The 22015-nt window shown below is 40.7% G+C and overlaps 1 long non-coding RNA gene across 1 annotated transcript in view; it reads right to left on the minus strand.

Annotated features, from left to right (window-relative positions):
• Window positions 1-7506: 7506 nt before the first annotated feature.
• Window positions 7507-22015, minus strand: part of LOC146821610 (uncharacterized) — a 99492-nt gene continuing 84983 nt past the window's right edge. The window contains exon 5 of the long non-coding RNA XR_014962742.1: window positions 7507-8072. This is a non-coding gene — a long non-coding RNA (uncharacterized LOC146821610). The remainder of the gene's footprint in view (window positions 8073-22015) is intronic.

Raw genomic sequence — 22015 nt, forward strand, 5'->3', positions numbered from 1 at the left:
TGCTCTTGATTTTTGGTGGGAAAAGGTGCTAAGTTTGTCCCAGAGGTCTTGTGAGGGAGAGTTTTCGGTGAACTCGCTGGTGGGTTGGGCGAACTCCTTGATGATGTTGAAGAGTTCTTTGCTGTTGTGTGCGTGAGTGAAGATTCTGTCTTCAATCGCTTTTTTCCTCGTTTTTCTGATGAGTTGGTGGTGGGCATTGGTGGCGGCTCTGAAGTTGTTGTAGAGAGGCCGAATCCTATCACATGTTCTGGGCCTGTCCGAAGATCACAAGGTTCTGGGCCGACATGATATTATTGACTGCGGACACAAAAGTTAAAAACACTGACAGTGGACCTGATTTCCTGCTTCTTGGGGGTGTTGTCACATTCCAAAAAGAATAAATATGCGATGAGATTTGTGGACTCAGCCCAGGTCCTTACTAAAAGACTGAAAGCAATGACATGGCAATCTCCTGCAGCTACTCTCCTGAAGACCTGTTTGGAATCTCTACAAATGAGCCACAACTGAGTTTGAGATGTGGCTCTATCTGCAAGCTAGTGGAGCCAATTGTCCCCCAGAGATGCATGGAACTACTTACTCGTAAAATAGACGAGAGGTAGCCGGGAACATTCCCAGGAGGATGCATCAAATACACCACACACAGCAGAAATATTGTAGGACCCAGAAGTGGTTCCCAACATCAGGCCCATACTTATTTGGGCACAATGGGAGTCACATATAGAGGTTGGGGGGTTGTCCACACAATAAACACCTCCCTACCCCCAGCAAAGTACTTCCCCTGCCCCCTGAAAAGGAGCACACAAGTCAGTTGTTTATGGAATGGATGACTAGGCATGAGTCATTCTGGAAGCGGACAGGATAACAGGAAACCCAGGATGGAAGGGATGGCAGATAGGTGGGGGACGCTGGCCAGAGGCGAATACAATTTATGCTGCAATACAACTAGTAAGCTGACACAAAGTTCCTACAGTTTCAGATTTGGGCGGTCAGGGCCATATTATTAGTTGAAGTTGAATCATGACAAGTGATGCTGCTCTACCAATTGCAAGGCAGTGCCAGCTTGGGCTCTGGTGATAGAGAACAATGAACTTGTGAACATTTAATCGAAGAACTGTTGATAGCATATACACCAAAGTAAGAGGTTGATGTGTTATAAATATGTGTCTGGAAAGCACAACAATAAAGAATTGATTTGAAACAAAATGATATCTAGCCCCATAGTCCTTTGCGTTGTATATTTTCTATCTGCTTACATTGTTTCTGGCCTCACACTACTGACTTACAGCCCCCTAACTATTATAACCTCTATTCCCCATTTGCCCAATTATGCTTTGCGCTCATATATTCCTCTTTCTACTACCCTTTCCAAGTTGGAATTCCCCAAAATTACATTTTCTTTTCTATAAATTTCCACTTGCTCCATGATGGAGGACTGAAATATTTGCTGTTACAGTCATAGTGTCAAAGCTGACGAACCCAACTACTTAATACCAGATATATATATTTTTTAAATGCTAAATTAATCTCTCTTCATGTATGTAGTGCAAAAAAAGCTTGTTGTATTGTTTCACTGCATTCAATAATTTAAAAGCCTAATATTAAAAATAATTGAACTACATTGTTTTTGGCAGATTCAGTTTTTTGGGCAACCCAAGGAGGTGTATAAAGCTAGTAGAAACTTCCAACCTCCACATCCGATGCTTTATTGTAATTGGGGTATTTGGACTTTGAGCTCGCAACCTTTGATGACCTTGTAAATGCCACTATGTAATGCTCATGTGAAAAGATTACGGAGTGCCTAATTTAAGATGCTGCATTTCCCTCAAGAACTTAAATTCTTCCATGGGTTTTGGAACTCTCTGTCTCCCCCTGTCGGATTTATCATTAACCTGCCTACTCAACATTAAGTAGCCACAGGAAGGTGAGCATCTCTGTTTTCTGTACTTCAAGTTTTCCCACTCAGTAAATATGCTACCGCTGTGCAATAAGTTTCTAAATTACTCATGCCTTTTTACTGTGTGTCGTGACCCATCTGTGAAATAGCCTCCTGTCAAATCAGTGAATCCAGGATGCCAGCACACACCAGTAAGATATGAAGTAAGATATGAAGCAGTAGGCTTGCTTTGAATCTTATTGAAAATGGTATAATAATTACCACATATCTGCTTAGTGCAAATTACATTCATAAATTACTTCATATTTACGTATTTCTTAGGAAAGCTATACTACCACTACTGAAAATATAATTACTTGTATCAGTTGTGGCTCCCATTGTTTTATTTGTAGGTCTAGCAACGGCCAAGAACTTTGACATTACTAAAATTATGTGCACAATATACATATGTAAATACACTTTTATACAGCCTTCTTCTTACATTGGTCTTTTACTCTGTCATTCACCTTTTTGTTCCACCCACTACAGCAGCAATATTTCCGCCCTCCTCATCCATTGGCTAATTTCACTACGAGGGACGTCATTCCACTCATTCACAAGAAGCACATCCACAGACAAAGGAGTTCCAGCGACTACTACAGTAATGTGTACTTTGTGAGACTAAAAAATATTTTCTTATTAGCGAATGCCATTTTTTCAAATTGATGAGGACCTGGCATCTTCCCCCACAATAATGTTTTGCAAAAATAAACATTTTGCTTTTAGCCATTGCCTTTTTTAGATTGATAACGGCCTGACATCTTTACCCACAATAACGTTTTGCAAAAACCAAACAAGTATTTACCAACCAAAAGGCTGGCGACCAGTTCCTAGTCTTTAGACTTTGTCAATGCTTGCTTGTCTTCCAACTACCCGTCAGGTAATTGCCTCTCCCTAAAGGGCAGGTTAAGCCATCTATTCTGTCCCTAGTAGCAGCACCAATTCACAGTAATACTTCCAGGCGCTTTAAAATCGAAAGTAGTAATGCTGAAAACGCATCAGAAGAATATGAAAGAGTGCTGCTGTCTTCTGAAATGATTTGCCTTTACAAAGTTTGGCTCCCAAGACTTAAGCCATACTTTCAAGATGTTTCGCAATGCACACATATTCAGGAAGCATATTGTTTGTCTCTTGTGCTGTATGCTTAAGGTTAGGTTGTATGCTAAAACCATTTCCACGCTTCCCATTTGTCTGGTCAGCTTTTCAAATACATTTATTTAGAGTAACGGAAGGATGCTCAATTTACCTAAATTTACCTTTAAGTAAGATGCTCTCTGCAGTGTCACGTGGGTCATCCTTCCACAGACCTTGATGGAACTGAGTAGACTCGGAAGCCATTGCTGTGTGACCTCTAGTTGCATGCAATGCTGCTAAGAATGGTTTCACTCATTCTGTGGGTGAGGCAAACCTTTTAAAAAGTACATGCTGACAAACACCGCAGTTTCATGGAGTGGAAATCCACCTTTATTATGTAATGTGTGTACTATAGAATCCTGATTTATTTTCTGCATTCCGTGGTCCATTTCACTGGAGGTGACTTGCCAAAAGTTATTCTTGTTGTTTGTATACCAGGCTGCCAGCATTCTATCATTGAACATCCTGTTTTCCTACAAGTTTTTTTGCAAGCGACTTTCAGTCTGGAGCAAGAAGAAACAGACATTGATAAAACTCGTAGGTGGGACGTATAACTAAAACTTCTTCTACTTTGGTTGGTGAGTTCAGGTACTTATTCACTCATCGTGCATTCACTCTGCCACTCATCTTGGTACTCATGCGCACATTCATTCAACTGTAGAAACATTCTTGCATTTATACACCAGCACATTCATAGTTCCATTCACACACACACCAATTAATGAAGTGCAGTAAAATTTTACTTTGAATAATTATGTGTCTTGATATAATGGCATAATTCCGGGAATTTCGCGTAACATGTGTAACACAAGATTCCTAAAATTAAGCAAATTACGCCAGCAAGTAAACATTTCAACTATTCCTTTGATAATTGAAGGCTGGTGATCTCCTTACTTCATATTCTTTTGAACAATATAACATTTAACACTACCTAAGACTTTATTTTTCGATAAAGGACATTCTAAATTGTCCAACTCATTTCTACCTTAAAAATAAGGGGCCCTGTTCATAGAGTACATCTACACTTGTAGATTTACTGAAAGTAAATGTAGTCCAACACTTTTGAGTAACTCTACTACTTTTGGCTATTCGCTATCTATGCGTGCAAAGTTACTCAACAGTGTAGACTTACATGTCCCCACCTTTTTCAGAGGTGTCGTCAGTCAAAACATAAAATACAAATGTAAAATTACTACTAGTAGTGACTTTACAATCATAATTGATGTTTAGCACACTTGGTGGAGGTCTCCGTAATTGGGTGGGGTCTCCCTACGGTAATGTTTTGGGAAATGTATAAAAGTTTATTAAAATGTAAATGAAAATAATTACAACTTTGTGTATGATAAATGGTACTGTTCAATAATGTTAAATATGTTTTTAAATGTATATTTGTTTTAAATGTTACTGCATTATTAACTATTTCTTGAATACATTTGTATATAGGTATATTAAAATAGGATTGTTTTTTAAAGATTTGTTTTTATTTAAACCCATCTAAATAAAATGTTTATGTTTAATATGTGTTAAAATCTACTAAAAGTTCTGCATACAACAATTTAATTTAATTCATTTTTATAAAAAAAAGTTACATTTATTTTTAAAATGAAAAAGGTCATCTAAGTATATTAAAATAAAATACATTTTATTTAAAATATATATTTCATCAAAATAATTTAATATATGATTAAGAAATACAATTTGTAAATTTAGTGTAACATTCTTTCCCATGGGGTTATACTATAAGTCGATACCTCCATTATTTTCCATGGGAGTCTTTTGCAGTACCTATGTGAAACCATAGATGATGCTCGAATTACTCTGGCTCTGAGCTGTAGTATATTTACGACTGTTTTGAGTTGTTTTTGGCTGTAGTAACTTTCCAGTTTGTGAATAGGAATGCACTTACTGATTTGTGAGTGGGTGCTCCCTTCTTACTCCTCCCTTACCCCTACTTACTCCTCCCAAACTCTTCCCCTTTTTGCATAAACAGTCCCTATTTTCCACTATTTTCTTCATCTACCCTTATTTACTACAAAAATGTATACAGCAGTGTGCAGAGAACTCCATAGTGAGGGCAGAGCTCTCTGTACATGAAGGAGAAGGGAAGTAGAGGAGGAGATCTCTGCACGTAGGTTTGTGAGTAGCATTTTTGTATTACATCACTAGAACTATGGTAGTAGCACTAAACGCTCCACAAAATGCAGTTAGTGAATAGGCACCCATTATATTAAACATTTGACAAAATATTACACCATTTATTGTCACATGCATGTTGTTCATACTTCACATGTTCTTTTGTAATTAAAATATTAATTATCTCTTATTCCATACTTACTATGGTTGCCTCATCAACATAAAGCACAATAAGGCCACAGCGGAACACATTGTTTGGCAATGAGTGTCAGAAATAGGGATATTAATTTGGGGGGTTGCTCCTACCGACTCAATAAACCCACTCTGGTTAGGTCAAGCTACCATTTTGAGAGAAACTGTACTCAACCCCTGGTAGCTTTTTGTACATGCAGCAGGCAATCCTAAGAGAAGTGTGTGTTATGTTCTCGCAGCACCAATAATTCTAAAGTAAAGAATACAACACAAAATTGCCAAACCAATTGAAAAAGATACCAAGGTTAAGGAGTGTGTATATACTTTAGAAATATATATTCACAAAAAAAAACTAAAGGTTACAGAGACGTTATAGTTAGGGCCAGATTTTACTTATACAAAACCAGAGAAATTCAGCCATTATAGTTACCTGAGTCATCACTGATAACACTGATAAGGCTATTTTGGCCCCAAGATCATATCCCTGGGGCATGGCCTCTTGTTGGGGGCTGCGGGGGGAGCCTCAAGACCCCCGCGGTCCCTGCCGGCTCCCCGCCTCCTGCGACAGCCGGCACTGCTTTTGGAAAGAGGGAGCTGCAAACATGCAGCTCCCTCTGTCCAAAAGCAATTCTGCTCCGTTTCATGGAAGTAAGAGCATTTTTACTGCTTTCTCTTCGATGAAACGGAGCAGAGTTTGCTGTGACTTGGCGGGAGTTGTGCTATCGCCAACTCATAGCAAACTGCAATGTCCCAGGATGGACACCCCAGGACATTGCCCTGGGGGTGGCGATCTCCAAGGCCATGGAGGGCTTCTGAAGAACGACAGCACAGCCCCTCCCATCATCTGTGTAGCCCTGGGAAGGTGGCATACTTCATTTGTGCCTGGGGGAGGTGGTCTCCACAGGGCTGCATGGGGGGGCAAGAGTGTCCCACACATTGTTTTGAACATAGCCCAGGAAGGTGGCGGTCCTAGGGGCTGCAGGGGGGTGCGTGGCCTACCACTATTCAATATATGAGCCCTGGGGAGGTGGCGGTCCCCGGGCTGCATGGAAGCTGGAGCCCCCCACACATTTTAATTAACTATAGCCCCAGGGAGGTTGCGGTTCCTGGGGCTCTGGGTGGGCCGTTTAGTCCCCTCTATTCAGTATACGAGCCCTGGGGAGGTGGCGGTCCCTGCGCTGCATGGGGGCCACGTGGCCCCTGCACTCCAGTATTTTAGGCCCAGGGAGGTGGCAGTCCCCGGGACTGTGTGGTGGGCTGCAGCCCCCCATGCATTTTAATTTACTATAGCCACAGGGAGGTGGTGGTCCCTCGAGCTCCGGTGGGGGCCACATAGCCCCCGCTATTCAGTATTTGAGCCCAAGGGAGGTGTCAGTCCCTGGCTCTGTGGGGGCCCCCGCATTATTATTTCTAATTGTTCCAGGGACTTGGCAGACCCAGGGGCCTAATCAAACAAAGTGCAGCAACCTGCATTTCGTTTTTTTAAACATTTTCAGTGCGATTCGTGGATCCACCGCAACTACCGCCATTAAAAAAAAAAGCTTTTTGGACCCCCCCATCCCCAAGGGGTTTAGGGAGTCAGGGTGTTTCTACCCTGCCTCCTTATCTTTTGTTTTAATATTGCATTATTATTTCTAATTGTCCCAGGGACTTGGCAGACCCAGGGGCCTAATAAAACAAAGTGCAGCTGGTGCAGTTCGGATTACTAAATTTCCCCCTGCTTCCACGGACAGAATGATTTCTCAGTCACACGCACATACACACATCACACGCTGGTGGGGCCCATAACACCAACATTCATTCTCTCAAACTATCCGTACCTACAAAGGGATATCAAATCCTAACCACAGCTGTTCGCTTTGATAGAGGAAACCACTTCTACTGAATCACCCTAACACTTCCTCCATCAAGAGGTCGATAAAATCATTTAGTTGTAATTTAGTTCAATGATACTTTAACTCTTCAAATTATTCAATAAACATTTCAATGAAATAATCACCCGACACAGTAATTCAAATAATGATTTTCTTTATCTAATTTATATGCGGGTTAAATCCTAATAATGCAATATCATCTTTTGTCATATTTACCTATTCTGGCTAATTGTCGTTTTCTAAGTCAGAACTGGTCCTCAGTAAATTCATCAGAGTTATAAAGTCTCCGTCCTCTCCGTCCGCAGAAAGGTCTCTGATCATCGATTCTCCGTCAATAGCTTCGGCACAAAGTGACGTCTAGCGAAGGGTCGCCTATTCCCTCTCTAGTCTACTTATATTTATACTAAAATTTACATATTAAAGTTACAATTTCTAATTTCTCAAGCCAACGTTTGGCTGAATTCAAATACATCTCAATACATTAAGAAACATTTTCAAATTTTCCCATGTGGAAGAAGTCTCACAGCGAATGTATGGGAAAGGCCAATTCATAGTCCTAAATGTATCAGTTCGTTGGTAACAGGTTGGGTTCGACAGTTCATTTTTTCCAATAGCAACATTTGCTTCACGTTCAGGGACATTGGCACCTCGCCCAGGGTAGTCTTCATGGGCATGGTCTGACAGGTCACACAAGGGACACGGACGAAGTCAGTGCAGGCGCCTTTCTTCATTGTTCAAATGATGAAGTAATGTACTTTAGTTAGGTTTCAGTCGGCGGCCATCTTTTGGTAGGCCAGAATAGTCAACTTTAAGCAAAGAAACACAAAATCGTAATTAATACGTAGAAATGAGTAAAACAGTGTTAAACCCTTGCTAATACCCTTATGTGTATGCATCTATCTAGCCATATGCAACATTCAAAGCCGTTAATGCTGGTTTATTTAAGCGCAAATCACAATAACAATACTCAAACAACATTTACCGATGTAATAAGCATACAAACTTAGTTCACTTATTAATTTTAGCCATGCAAATGCATTCCCACGTGTGTTCTTTCTGTTAATAAGGTTGGTTTAGTAAATTCACATCAAGCTATTAATTATTATAATTAATTATTAATCATTTTAATATAAACTTATATAAATGGATTGGGTATATAAAAAGAAAACATTTTACCCGCTCCGTCAATCCCCCCTTTGGTGATTTTATCACCACAAACAAAACCCACAAAAATCAATTTATTTTCCCCTTTTATGGAAATTCGAAATGTTTTCTAGCTCAATTAAAATTCTGTTTCTTTTTCATCTTCCCTTTTTGTTTTGTCATACATACTCTCCTTCCATTCTTCCAATTCAATTTCATTAAAATCTCTTTCTTGTTTCTTTTCCTTCTTTTTGATAATTTCCCGTCTAATTTTCTTTTTATTTCTTCTATGTCTACAACACATACATCCTAACCCAAGTATTAATAATATGAAAATCACACACGTTAATGGAAATAATATTTTCCCTAATATAGTACTACCTAATTTACCTAAGAAAGCTTTAATAGCAGCCATCTTATTGCTAATTCTAGTCCAGATACTTTCAACCTCCAGTGGTTTTATTTCATCATGCAATTCTGTAATATTCTTAATATATACTTTTAGATCTTTGCTTTTATCAGGAATGTAAGTGCAACAATGTTGAACTTTCAGCATTCCACAGACTCCACCCTCTTTTGCCAATAAGATATCAAGGGCAAGTCGATTTTGCATAATCATAGCACGCATAGCAACCATTTCAGTGTTTACCAAAAGAAAACCTCCAGCGGTGCTTGTTGACAAGCGATCCACTATGGTTGACAATTTCCGAATATTATTTGCATTCAAAGATATTCCCACTGCTGGTTTCAAGGCTCCAAAAATTTCACCTACAATTTCTAGCCAAGTTTCTCTTCTACTGCGCATTAGTATGTTATGTGATCCACTATTTTCTACTCTATCGATGTGAAAAATCTTTGGAAAGACCAGGCCAACATAACATGTGCCATACCAATGGTCGGGCAACCTGTAATAAGCCTTGTTCCCACAAATATAGTACAGTCCAGGGAAAACTGGATCTTCTCCGCCTCTAAATCCCCATCCAGATGCAATAAAATATGTATCACGACACTCTCTTGTCCCTATATAATAATAATCATATTGGAATCTTTCCCTCATAATGCATAATTTGCCTTTCTGTGGTGAATCTATAGCTATTGTTGGTCTAGCATCACCCTTTGACTCCTTTTTCCCATCTATTTCCCAAATGTTTTCCCCTTCTTTATGTCCTTCTGCATTTTTATGTATTTTCAATCTCCTCTCTTCAACCATATCTAAAAAGGAGTTCTCTTCTGTTTTCAAACTACAAGTTAAATTGTTCCTAAAAATATATTCTAAAGTTAGTTCTTTAGTCTCTATAAAAATCTCACCTAGTACATTAGCAGTTTTAGCTGGATTCAATTCATTATTCATGGGCAATTGTCCAAGAATGTTATCTATATTAGACAGATTATATTCTAATTTCCCTACTTGATAAAATATACTAGTTAAAACGCTACATGTTATTCCGTAAGTTGCTGGGAGGTGATGATAAGTCACTACGCGCTGTGAAAGAGTGCAAGAGGCGCCTCGGATCGTTAGTACACCACACGGCAGGAGTTAAGAGTCCATCAGCCCACCCTTACTGGCGGAACTTCGTCATCTGAGACTCTAGGGAATCAAAGTCTGGGCTCGCAATCATGAGCCGAAGGCTCTGCTGGATGCACAGCCTAATACTTCCCCAAAAAAAAATGCTCCTGCCAGGGTGTACGCTCAGACCCTAAGGACTCAGGTGGTGTGCAGTGCTCAAGTGTAAATGTGGATTAAAAATGAATACCTGGGCAAAAAATATGTTTATTAGAAATTATCCAGGTCTCATATCTAAAACAACCTATAGTCTTGAAAGAATAGACTATCGCCTGGCTCAGTTTTATGTGGTCGACATGTTTCAGCCGTTATGGTCACTCGACCCGGCTTTCTTCAGGACCAAAACTAGGTGGACAAATAAAGGCTACTGCAGGAAAAACACATTAATCGTGAATCATAAACAACAAAATTAAGACGGTAAAAGTGCAAACGTCAAATGAACTTGTGGCGATGGCGATGGCCACCCTACCGGACAAGCAATCTTAGTTTTTTTAGGTTTATTAGATTGTTTAAAGTTACGTGTGGAGAGTTTGAACAGATGAGTATCAATATGCAACTTGTCTGTTTGCTCCTACATTTAAACAGAGCGGTGCCTCCATCTCCGAGCAGTCAGCCGGGTGAGGTGAGGCGTTTCTCCCACATAAGGCTGGGTGAGTTCAAAATAGTTCTTATGCTTTTTTGTTTGTACCAACATGTTTGGGTTTCTTTTAAAGATGGCAGTGCGTAATGGGCATTGTTAAATAGCGGCCATGAATGCTGTGAGTTATGTGTAAGATGTCTTTTTCTGACGGCTGATTCTCCGGATTCTCTCTAGGAAAGAAGACATAGTTCTTACGTCCAAGCACGAGATTGCTTGTCCGGTAGGGTGGCCATCGCCACAAGTTCATTTGACGTTTGCACTTTTACCGTCTTAATTTTGTTGTTTATGATTCACGATTAATGTGTTTTTCCTGCAGTAGCCTTTATTTGTCCACCTAGTTTTGGTCCTGAAGAAAGCCGGGTCGAGTGACCATAACGGCTGAAACATGTCGACCACATAAAACTGAGCCAGGAGATAGTCTATTCTTTCAAGACTATAGGTTGTTTTAGATATGAGACCTGGATAATTTTTAATAAACATATTTTTTGCCCAGGTATTCATTTTTAATCCACATTTACACTTGAGCACTTCACACTACCTGAGTCCTCAGAGTCTGAGCGTACACCCAGGCAGGAGCATTTTTGTTTTTGGGAAGTATTAGGCTGTGCATCCAGCAGAGCCTTCGGCTCATGATTGCGAGCCCAGACTTTGATTCCCTAGAGTCTCAGATGATGAAGTTCCGCCAGTAAGGGTGGGCTGATGGACTCTTAACTCATGCCGAGTGGTGTACTAACGATCCGAGGCGCCTCTTGCACTCTTTCACAGCGCGTAGTGGCTTGTTATTCCTTTTGAATGGACTTTGCACCTTCTGTTAGTTGTCATAGTATTCTGTGGGGATTGGAGGTGTAGTAGTCCCTAAACTAAATTTCCCCTGTGACCCCTTTATAGATTGTGTTTTTGATGATAAGTCACCCTTTCTGAAACAGAGGCAGGTAACTGCATGCATGCATAGCAATCCCTTACGTCCATTGTTCTTACATATTCATACAATAATTTTGTAAAAACATTGCTAGAAAAATCAGTTATTGACCTATCCTTGTGCATGTGCTTAGTGCTTGTTTTAAATGGAACTACCTTTTGTGAACTCTTCACTATGTTAGTCAAGTCAAGTCAAAGATAGCTTTATTCGATTTCATATTTAAAACCATAAAAGCACAGTAAATACAACATTCACATGTTAAAGAAAGTAGACGGATAAGTCCAAATAATTACATCATAATAAAATATTATTGTTTAGACATAAAATTACAGGGAACTAGGACATAGAAGATCTGCATCTAATTACGTATTTTAAAAACTTAGATACAGCATTAATAGTCATTGTATCTTCGAGCATTAGCAGTCTTATAAAAGCTGGTCTACACTGCCTTAGGCCCCAGAATTTTAATAAAGGAATCAAGTGTCTCTTCCTCCCCCACGCATAAAATTTACAAAACAAGAGACCATGAATAGTTGATTGGACGGAGAGGTCATCACATGGGCATTTAATTAATTGTGACGACCAGTTGTTTATATCAGGGAATGTTATTAATCTATAATAACAGTCCGTTCTCAAGCGGGCCAATAACATTCTGTCATAACAAGTTTGGTCTGGCGATAAATAAAGCTGTAGTCCAAATCCCTGGAGGAGTAACTGATGTTGTGAGACCGATTTTTTAGTCCTTTCTTTAAGCCATCGTTGATTTTCCAAGAAGGCAAGGCAGCGGCCTTTAAATTCCTTTCTCGAAATCGCAGAAAGTGAAGTAGGGTTATTAAAATAATCTAGTAGGCCCATGTTTGTTAAAAAGACCTTTATATATGATAGCCACTGAATATATTTTGCTCTTTCAAGATTAATGCAATCAAATAAAACAGCTCTATTTAAGGTGGTAGCTAATGAAGTCCATATCTCATACCACAGCAGCAAAGGACTAATTTTGATCAGATCAGATATATAAATTATATCCAATTCCTTGTGGCACACATACGTAGAAGTGGACTTGGGAACTGCTAACAAATACCGGAGGAAAATATTTTCCCTTACTTGGATTTCCCGGCAGTCTGCAATGCCCCAGATACCAGCCCCATAAGCAGCAATTGAAACACATTTAGCCTTATAAATGTCTATTAAAATACGGACAGGTCTACCTCCCAGTTTATTTGCGAACTGTTTCAAAGCACCAATTGATCGAGCAAATGCTAAACTCCTAGTATTAACAGCTGGTGTCCAGGTGCCCCTATAATTAAATAAAATCCCTAAATAAGAAAAGGTATGTGTTATTTCTATCTTCGACTGATTTAAAAAAGTATTGCAAGGGACTTTAGCCATTGATGTACAGCTCATGGAAAGAGTTTTCCCAATGTTGATTTTTAGACCCCTAGATGACATAAAGGCTGAAAAACTGGTTAACGCCTTTTGGAGGCCTAATTGGGTTCTAGCCATGATAACTGCATCATCAGCATATAATAAGATAGGAACGGCCTCGCCATTAACTTGGGGATAATCTACTTTCTGCTTTAGTAAAAAATCCGCCACTCCATTTATGTATAAGTTAAAAAGAAAGGGAGCCAGGATGCAACCCTGGCGTACACCTTTCATAATTGGAAATTTATTGGTGCGTTCCCCTTTTTTACCAAAACGGACCATTGCTCCTGCTCCTCGATACAACTCTTTAATAAAATTTAAAATGTTCAAATCAATGCCAAGTGCGATTAGAGTAGCCCATAAAACCTCATGGCTTAAGCAATCAAAGGCTGAACTTAAGTCAACAAAGGTCATAAAGAGGTTGCCCTTTTTAGCTATGGTGTATTTTGCAGTTATTATAGCCAAGTTGAGTCCTTGTTCGACTGTGCCTAAGCCTTCCTTAAAGCCATATTGAAATTTAGAAAGAATGTTACTATCATTAGCCCATATTTGCAATCTGTTTAGGATGAGTCTACCTGCTACTTTCATCAGCGAATCGAGCAACGAAATAGGTTTGTAACATTTAGGATCGTTACGATCTCCCTTTTTGAAGATAGGGACAATTATCGCTTCCTGCCAAGACGTAGGAAAACCCTTTTTATTATAGCTGTTTAATAAGTTGGTTAGGAGCGGGGCCCAAAGGGGGATATTTTCCTTAAAAAGATCTATGGGGATCCCGTCCGGTCCCGGGGCTTTGTTTTTTGAGCTTTCAGATAAAGCTAATTCCATCTCTGTGACAGAAAAAGAGATCTCTAGAGGGAAGCCAACATTTGAAGTTGACACGCTATTATTCGACTCTTTTTGGTAAGTGGTTAGTGGATTAGGCAGATCGTCCTTCTTATAAAGTTCAGTGAAGTGATCAACCCAAACAGATTGTTCAATTGCCAGGTCTATCACGTCAGCTTTTCTATCCACGAAAAAGGGAGCATTTACCGCTTTCCAAAACGCAGTGTTATCTCTCAAGCAAGACGCCTTTACTAAGGCAGCCCAGGCATTCTCCTTGATCTCTTGTTTTCGTTTGCGTAATGTAAGTTTATATGCTAATCTGGCTTCTCTGACCTCTGATTGATTTCTAGGCGTTTTTTTTAGGGATTGTTTCAAGATTGCATGGGCTTTACTGCAATCAGAGTTAAACCAGCCCTCTGTTTTTGATCCTCCCCCTTCTCTAAGCGTTCCGGTCAAATTATTAGATATTTGCGTAGCGATCTCCTGGAAAGCTCTAATGACCGCATTGGGGTCTGGGGAATCATCCAGGCATGTCAATATATTAAGATATTGATCAGTAATTAAGCTATACAGGAAGTTAACAGGATCAACCATTTTCCATTTTATAGCATATCCGTTTCTTTTCGCCAGTTGGATAGAATAACCATAGAGATTTTCTACTATGTTTGGTATTTTTCCATTGGTCAACCCCGCATCAAATGTAGTGCTAATGGGAAAGTGATCACTCATAGCAATATCCTCGGTATTAAATGTGAGGATGTTGCAGCAATGGCTAGTAGTAGTTAGTATAAAATCTATTGTAGAACACAGTCCATGGCCATTAAAAGTGGGTTGAAAATTAATTTGTGGGTTGCAAAGCTCATTCACAAATCCCAAGTTCCAATCATAGATTAAAACGTTCAATAGATTACCTAACGAGGAGTGCTCAAAATGAGTACAACATTCACCAGATTGATTTAACAATCCACAGGCACCCGTACTACTATGTTGGCATAAATGACAGTTAAAATCACCTAAAAAAATAATACTCGTGTCTTTATGGTCCACGTCTGTCCCATAATGAAGCAAGTTATTTAGATCCTCAAAGGCACGTTTAAAATCTTCCTTTGGAATGTTATTATAAAAATTTATTGGGATGATTTGTCGTTTCCCTCCAGAAAGGAGGGAAACGACTTCCGCTTCTTCTCCGATATTGGATAGGATAACTCTCAGGATTTCCGCTGTTTCTTCTTCCTTCAATACTTTCAGTAAAGCCTCCTCTGGATTTCCTTGACTATCTACCTCTTCTCCTTGTTCAGGTAGTGCCACGTACGTCCATTCAGGTGACGTATACTTCTGGTTTGGTTTTCTCGATCGTTTGTTTGCTTCAGACACTTCTGTCTCTCCCTCTTTTTCTCTGTGCTGACTGGTTACTTCATTCACTTGTTCAGCTTCTGAGGGTTTGACTCGTGTCAATCGATATCTCAGTCTCTTTATTTTGTTTTGCCAAAGATCTCCTTTAGCATTCCTTCTTGTTTTGCCGTCTTTACTGTTTCTTTCCTCAATCCAAGTTCTCTTCCTTAGAACTCGACCCTCTGGTATTTCAGTTTCACTGTCTTCAGATTCTGTCTCGTTTGGTTTTTCTTTTTCAACAGTCTCTTTTTCCACCTCTTGTGTTGGCCCTACTTCTGTCCCTCCTCGAGCCTCCGGCACGCAATTTTCCTGCTGACTACTTGTCCCTTCACCTAGCTGTGTGTTGCAGTTCCCTACACCTCCTCGGGGGTCTTCCGCAATCTGTCCCTCTCTCTCTGTGACTGTCCCTTCTTCTCCTTCCAGAATTTCCTCAGGTGGAACTTCTCCTACTCTTTCATCTGGTGTAAACGTTACTTTTGACTGGACATTCTTTTCTTTTCTCTTCTTCTTTCAGTGCTCGCCACTGGCGTTTTGCTCGTCTCCAGAATCTGAACCATCTGAAATCTGTAATCTTTTTCTCAGAATTTCTTCTCTTGGAGTCTGAACTAGTCTTGGCTCCTTTTCCCCCCTTTCAGGATTTTCTTTAGATTTTGCATTCTCATCGCCTGAATCATCACTTGATCCTGATTCATCGAAATATTCTTTTCCAATGCTATCTGCTGGATTTGGAACACTCAAAGTGTGACTCGCATGTATCCAATTTTTCAATCCAGCACACTTCACAGCTGTTGTTGTAGTCAATATCACTTGCCTTGGCCTTCCCCACCTTGGAACCAAGCAATTCCTTCTTCTGTGGACTTTTATTCTCACCCAGTCACCTGGGCTTAGGTCATGGGCTGGTTTTCTCTCAAGGGTTGCGGCGTCCGCTCCAACCTGGTGAAACACAGAATGGACTGCGTCAGCCAGGCCTTTACAGTAATCCAAAATCATGTCATCAGTTATTGTCATCAACTTGTTGACTGGAACAAATACGTGTCTCATGGCTCGTCCCATGATAATTTCGTGGGGACTCAAACCTGTAGTTCTGTCTGGAGTAGATCTAATTGTCATCAAGACTAGAGGCAAGACATCAGGCCATTTCATTCCTGTGGCTAAACACATTTTTCCTATTCTGTTTTTGATCGTACCATTTATTTGCTCAACCACACCAGAAGCCTCTGGTCGATAGGCACAGTGTAGTTTTTGTTGTACACCCAATGCTTCACAAATCAATTTCATGATCTCATTGTAAAAGTGTCCTCCTCTGTCTGATTCTATGGTTATTGGGAACCCGTATCTTGGGATGAATTCCCTCAACAAGACCTTGGCCACTGTGATTCCATCATTTCTTCTTGTTGAGTATGACTCCACCCACCTGGAAAACAGACAAACTACCACCAGAACATACCTCAGCTTGTTATAAGGGGGCATTTCAATGAAATCTATTTGCATTCTGGTGAAGGGTCCTCCCTCTCGGCCTATTGTGCCTAGGCTCACCACTGTTTTCCTTCCAGGATTGTACTGCTGACATATCAGGCATCTTTGACAGAGACTCTCTGCTATCAACCTGAATTTTGCATTGTACCAGGTCTGCTTAAAAGCCCTTATCATGGCATCCCTTCCCAGATGTCCTTGGCCATGATACATCCGTGCCATGGTTGACATCATGCTATCAGGCATTACTGGTCTTCCATCCCGATAGACCCACACATGATCTTTCTCCCTTGGTGCACAACCTGCTTTTACCCACTGCTTCATTTCTTCATCTCCTGCTTCATCCTGCAACTGCCTCACTTCTTCCCATGTTCCCACAACGTTAGTAAACATTATGGAGCAAGAAAACATTTCCTTTTCCTTGGCCCTATTGATCGAATATAGATTTCGGGCACAGTACTGAGCCATGTCATTGGCATAGCGATTCCCGGTAGTGATATAATCACTACCTTGACTATGAGCAGCACATTTTACCACTGACAGTTCCTTTGGCAACTGTATTGCCTCCAGCAATTTTCCCACCACTTCTGCATTCTTTATAGGAGTTCCACTTGAGGTCAGGAAACCTCTCTGCAGCCAAAGTTGGCCAAAATCGTGGACAACTCCAAAGCCGTACTGGCTGTCTGTTATCACAGTCACTCTCACATTCTTCCCAATTTTGCATGCCCTTGTCAATGCCACTAGTTCTGCTACTTGAGCGGATTTAACTCCTTTCAAGTGTGATGCTTCTATGACTGCAGCAACTGTGCATATGGCATAGGCCGCACTCAACAATCCTTCATCTGTTCTCAAGCATGACCCATCCACAAACAACACATAATCACTTTCTGGCAAGGGTAAATCTTTTATGCCAGGTCGAGGTTTCGTGCAATAGTCAAGCACATCCAGACAATCATGATCAACATCATCTCTTACCTCCACTCTCTCTACATCAGGCAAAAGTGTAACTGGATTCACATATCTTTCCAGACTCACATTGGTTGCACCTAGAATGACCTTCTCATAATTAGTCAGCCGACTATGTGACATGAACTGTGTTCGGCTCCTTGTTAAAAGGATCGCCACATCATGAGGTACAAACACTCTTACTGGATACCCCATCACGATTCCCTCACTCTGCTCTAGGCTTCGGCATGTAGCAGCTACTGCTTTCAGACACCCGGCCAAACCTACCGCCACTGGATCTAACATTGATGAAAAATATGCAACTGGTCTCCTTTGCCTTCCATGTTTCTGTATTAACACTGAGAGTGCACATCCGTTTCTCTCACTGCAGTATAACTCAAATTATTTCTCATAGTCTGGCATTCCCAGAGCTGGGGCTTCACAAAGACTGTTCTTTAGCTGTCTGAATGCTGCCAATTCTTCTTTGTTCAGTTCAAGGGTGTCTTTAACCTCACTTTTCGTCAATTTCACCAATGGTTTGGCAATCAGGGAGAAGTTACTTATCCACTGACGACAATAACCAACCATCCCTAGGAACATTCTCACCTCTCTTTGGGTCATTGGAGCTCTCATTCTGCTAATAATTCTGATCCGGTCTATGGTTACTTTTCCCAGCCCTTTTTCGATGGTATGACCCAAATATTGTACTTCTTTTTTCCAGTATTGCAATTTTGTCGGAGATACCTTTAGTCCTCCATCTGCCAAGTGATTCAGCAAAGCTATTGTGTCCGTTTCACAGGCTTCACGTGTCTTTGATGCCACCAATAGGTCGTCAATGTATTGAACCAAAACTGAATTATCAGGCATGATAAGACTTTCCAGAGATTTCTTTAGCAACTGATTGAAAATGGAGGGGCTCTCTGTGTACCCCTGTGGGATTCGGCACCATGCCAAAATACGCTCTCCAAACCGAAATGCAAAAATCGGCTGGCTGTCATGATGCAACGGATTGGAAAAGAAAGCATGACACAAATCAATTACTGTGTACCATTCTGCATCATGGGGAATCTGATACAAAATCACTGATGGATTTGGAACAATGGGGCAACATGACACAACAATCTTGTTAATCTTTCTCAAATCTTGCACAATCCTGAACTTCCCATTGGGCTTTTTCAGTCCCATTATAGGTGAGTTACATGAACTGCTCATTATTTCCCTCAACACTCCTTGTTGAATCATTTTCTCAATTAAAGGTGTTACCCCTTCAATTATTTCCGTCTTTATTGGGGAATGTTTGGATAAACTACTCCTTCTTTTAGTGTAATCTTTACTGGATCTATATTTCTCATAAGGCCCACATCTTCCCCAGTAAAATCCCAGACTCCTGCCTTCACTGACTGCTTCAACTCTTTGGGTAATTCGTCTGGGTTAAATACTGCATAGGTTCCTGTAATTCCATTTTCTTGATTAGCTATTGTCATCTTATACAGTACATCCTCGTCTGGTGTCTCAAATGCTATTCCATCTGGAGTACAGAATATGGTGCAATTCATTTTGCACAGAAGGTCCCTTCCTAACAGATTCACAGGACTAGTATCACACACCACAAATCGGTGCATGTCTGTGAATTTCTCTATTGTAACCTTTACCGGTTCGGTAAGGTAGGTTCTAATCTGGGTGTTTGACACACCAACTACTTGGATTGTTTCATCCGAAAGAGGAAGATTTTTCACGTCTGCTGATCTGACAGTAGATCGCGTAGCTCCAGTGTCTACTAGAAAAGTAATGTTTTCATCATTAACTTTCCCATCCACAAATAGTCCAGTCTGATCTATTTCTAGAGTTGCGCCAAGTACGCACCCTTCTTCCTCTTTTCGGCACCGTCAATAAATCTCCTCTGACTCACTCTCGTCATTTCGCAGCCAATATTGTGACACAGCGCTCGCGCGTTGCGGTTTGTTTACCTGTTCTTCATTGTAGAATCCCGTTTCTTTGCTATATCTTTGGGTGTTCCGGCTTTGCGGTAATGGCGGTTTTGACACCTGATTCTGTGGATTAACAGCCTTCTGCTGTTGCGGCGGTGGGCCACTCCCCTCACACTGCACCTGTGGATTCAATGATGGATTTTCATTATTAGCACTTGGTGGATATTTACACTCGGATTTCCAGTGCCCTAACCTTCCGCAATTGTGGCATGGAAACTTCTTTTTAGCTTCTTCTATATTACCCTTCCCTTTTCCTGGGCCAAATCTTGGTTTAATGCCTGGGTTATTAGCTTGTTCAACCAGCTGAGCTTCCTGTCTCTCTGCGACTTTCACTTGAGCCCACATTGCCTTTTCTTTTAGTTTTCGCTGCTTTGCCTCAATCTCATCACTAAAGTATTTAGCATGCCTTAGGATCTCATCTATTTTCTTGCTCTGCCAGTCCACGGTATGCTGCTTAATCATTTCCCCAATCTCAGGACGCAAACCATACACAAATCTGTACACAAAATGACTTAGGTCCTTTTCTCCCAGATTGTCATCTCCACTAAACTGTTTGAAAGCTAATATTAGCCTTTCATAGTAAGCGTGAACTGACTCTTTCGCTTCTTGATGTGTTCGATCTATCTTAACCCAGTCTGTTTCTTTGGGAGGCACTTTGTTTTTCAAAAACACCATGACCTGTTCATATTTCTTCATTACCTCTGGATCTGGTGCTCCTGTTTTGGGATCTCTCGGGTATTCTTTAGTTGGCCAATCTATGACTATCTTGCATCCTGCCCATAAGTCTGCTGGCACTATTATATCAAACAGACTATTCAGATCAATCCACAGCACTTTTGACAATTTAACAAATCTGTCTACCTGTCTGAACCACTCGACCGGCTTTTCTCGTAATCGAGGGAAGTCATTTGTAAATGACAAAATGTCCTGTCTTGTCCATGGGACATGCACATATCCTCCTCCTGGAATCTCTCTCATGGGGAATTCTGTCACTACTTTTTCCTTTTCTCTCAAAGGAAACGCTGGAAAAGTTCTGTCTGAGGTATCATCCCGCTTCCTATACCACCTGCTTTTCCATTTGTCCACATCTCCCCATTTCCTCAACACTGTGATTATGTCCCCATCTGCCCTATTCGTCCTGCAGTGTTCAGATTCTCAATATCCTTTTCCGTGAAATCCACTCGGTAAGGCTTCTGTAAAGCTTTTACCTTGTTCATGTCAATTCCCATTTCACTTGCTATTTCTGCTAATCTGTCATGTAAATTCTTTGCTCTCCAAGTGATACTTTTACACAAAAACAATAGTTCCTCATCTTGATAATTTTTCAGCTTTTCTGTGGGGATGGTCCCTACTATTAATTCTTCTAACACCATCCGTAATTTTGCCACATCAATGGTATGGGATTCTTTCTCTTTACCTTGCAAGCCCTTCAGCCATTCGCTCAATTCGTCTATAGTTATACCCACTGATTTTTCTACATTCCCTGGTTCCATCAGTCTCTGTGGTTCTAATATTGGTCCTCCTACCATTCTGCTTCTCTCTACAGTATCAAGACTATAAAATGGGTTATTTGACACATGTAATTCACCTTCACTCATAGTGTGTCTCCAGGGATTCTCTTTTGCTCTCATCAGGGGCTGTTCTGTCTGTCTATTGTTCACATACGGGACTGTTAGACCATGCTCACTTTCTTTCTGCTTCTCAAAAATAGGCATAACGGGACCTATGGTCACAGGGACTGTAACTGCTTCTAGATTTTTCGTCAATTTTCTTATTTTCTCTGTCAGTTCTAATGTGGTTTTTGCTAGTTCCCTTGAATTTTCACTCTCTACCTTATTTCCCCTCTCCCGTTCCCTAAGAGAATTCCTTCTCTTTACCTCTGGAGTCACAACTTCTGTCTTAATGATTTCCCTCACTGGTGTACCTGCGGTTGGCGTTTCTGATTCCTGCCTGTATGGAGGTGGACTTTTATAAAACATATCATCTAAGACATCGTCTTCTGTTTCATTTGCTCCGTACCTTCTGGTTTCTACATTGTGTTTCTTTTCTATGCATTTCCTTCCCTCACTTTCCCCTGCAGTTCTTACTGGAAACAATCCTTCAGTCATACTTGCGTCTCGCCACCTTCTCATTCGATCACATGAGTTTCGCGATCGTTTGGCTGTCCGAACATATATCTGTATCTACTGCCATTTCTCTGTTTTTCTCGCTCATGCATCTCGTCTTCCCACTCTGTCAATGCCTCAAACTGTGTAGGCCTAGGTCGCGGATCTAAGCTCATCATCCTCTCCCGTGAATTCCTTAATATTGCCAAATTAAAGGAACCATTTTCTGGAAACGCTAAAACTCCGTCTTCCTTTGTATACTTCGCCCAATTGTCTAACCAGATGCAAGTATGGTACCCATATTTCGCAACCATGAAGGATGCAGGGGTT

This window comes from Triturus cristatus, chromosome 6 (genome assembly GCF_964204655.1).
Source record: "Triturus cristatus chromosome 6, aTriCri1.1, whole genome shotgun sequence".
Lineage (NCBI taxonomy): Eukaryota > Metazoa > Chordata > Amphibia > Caudata > Salamandridae > Triturus > Triturus cristatus.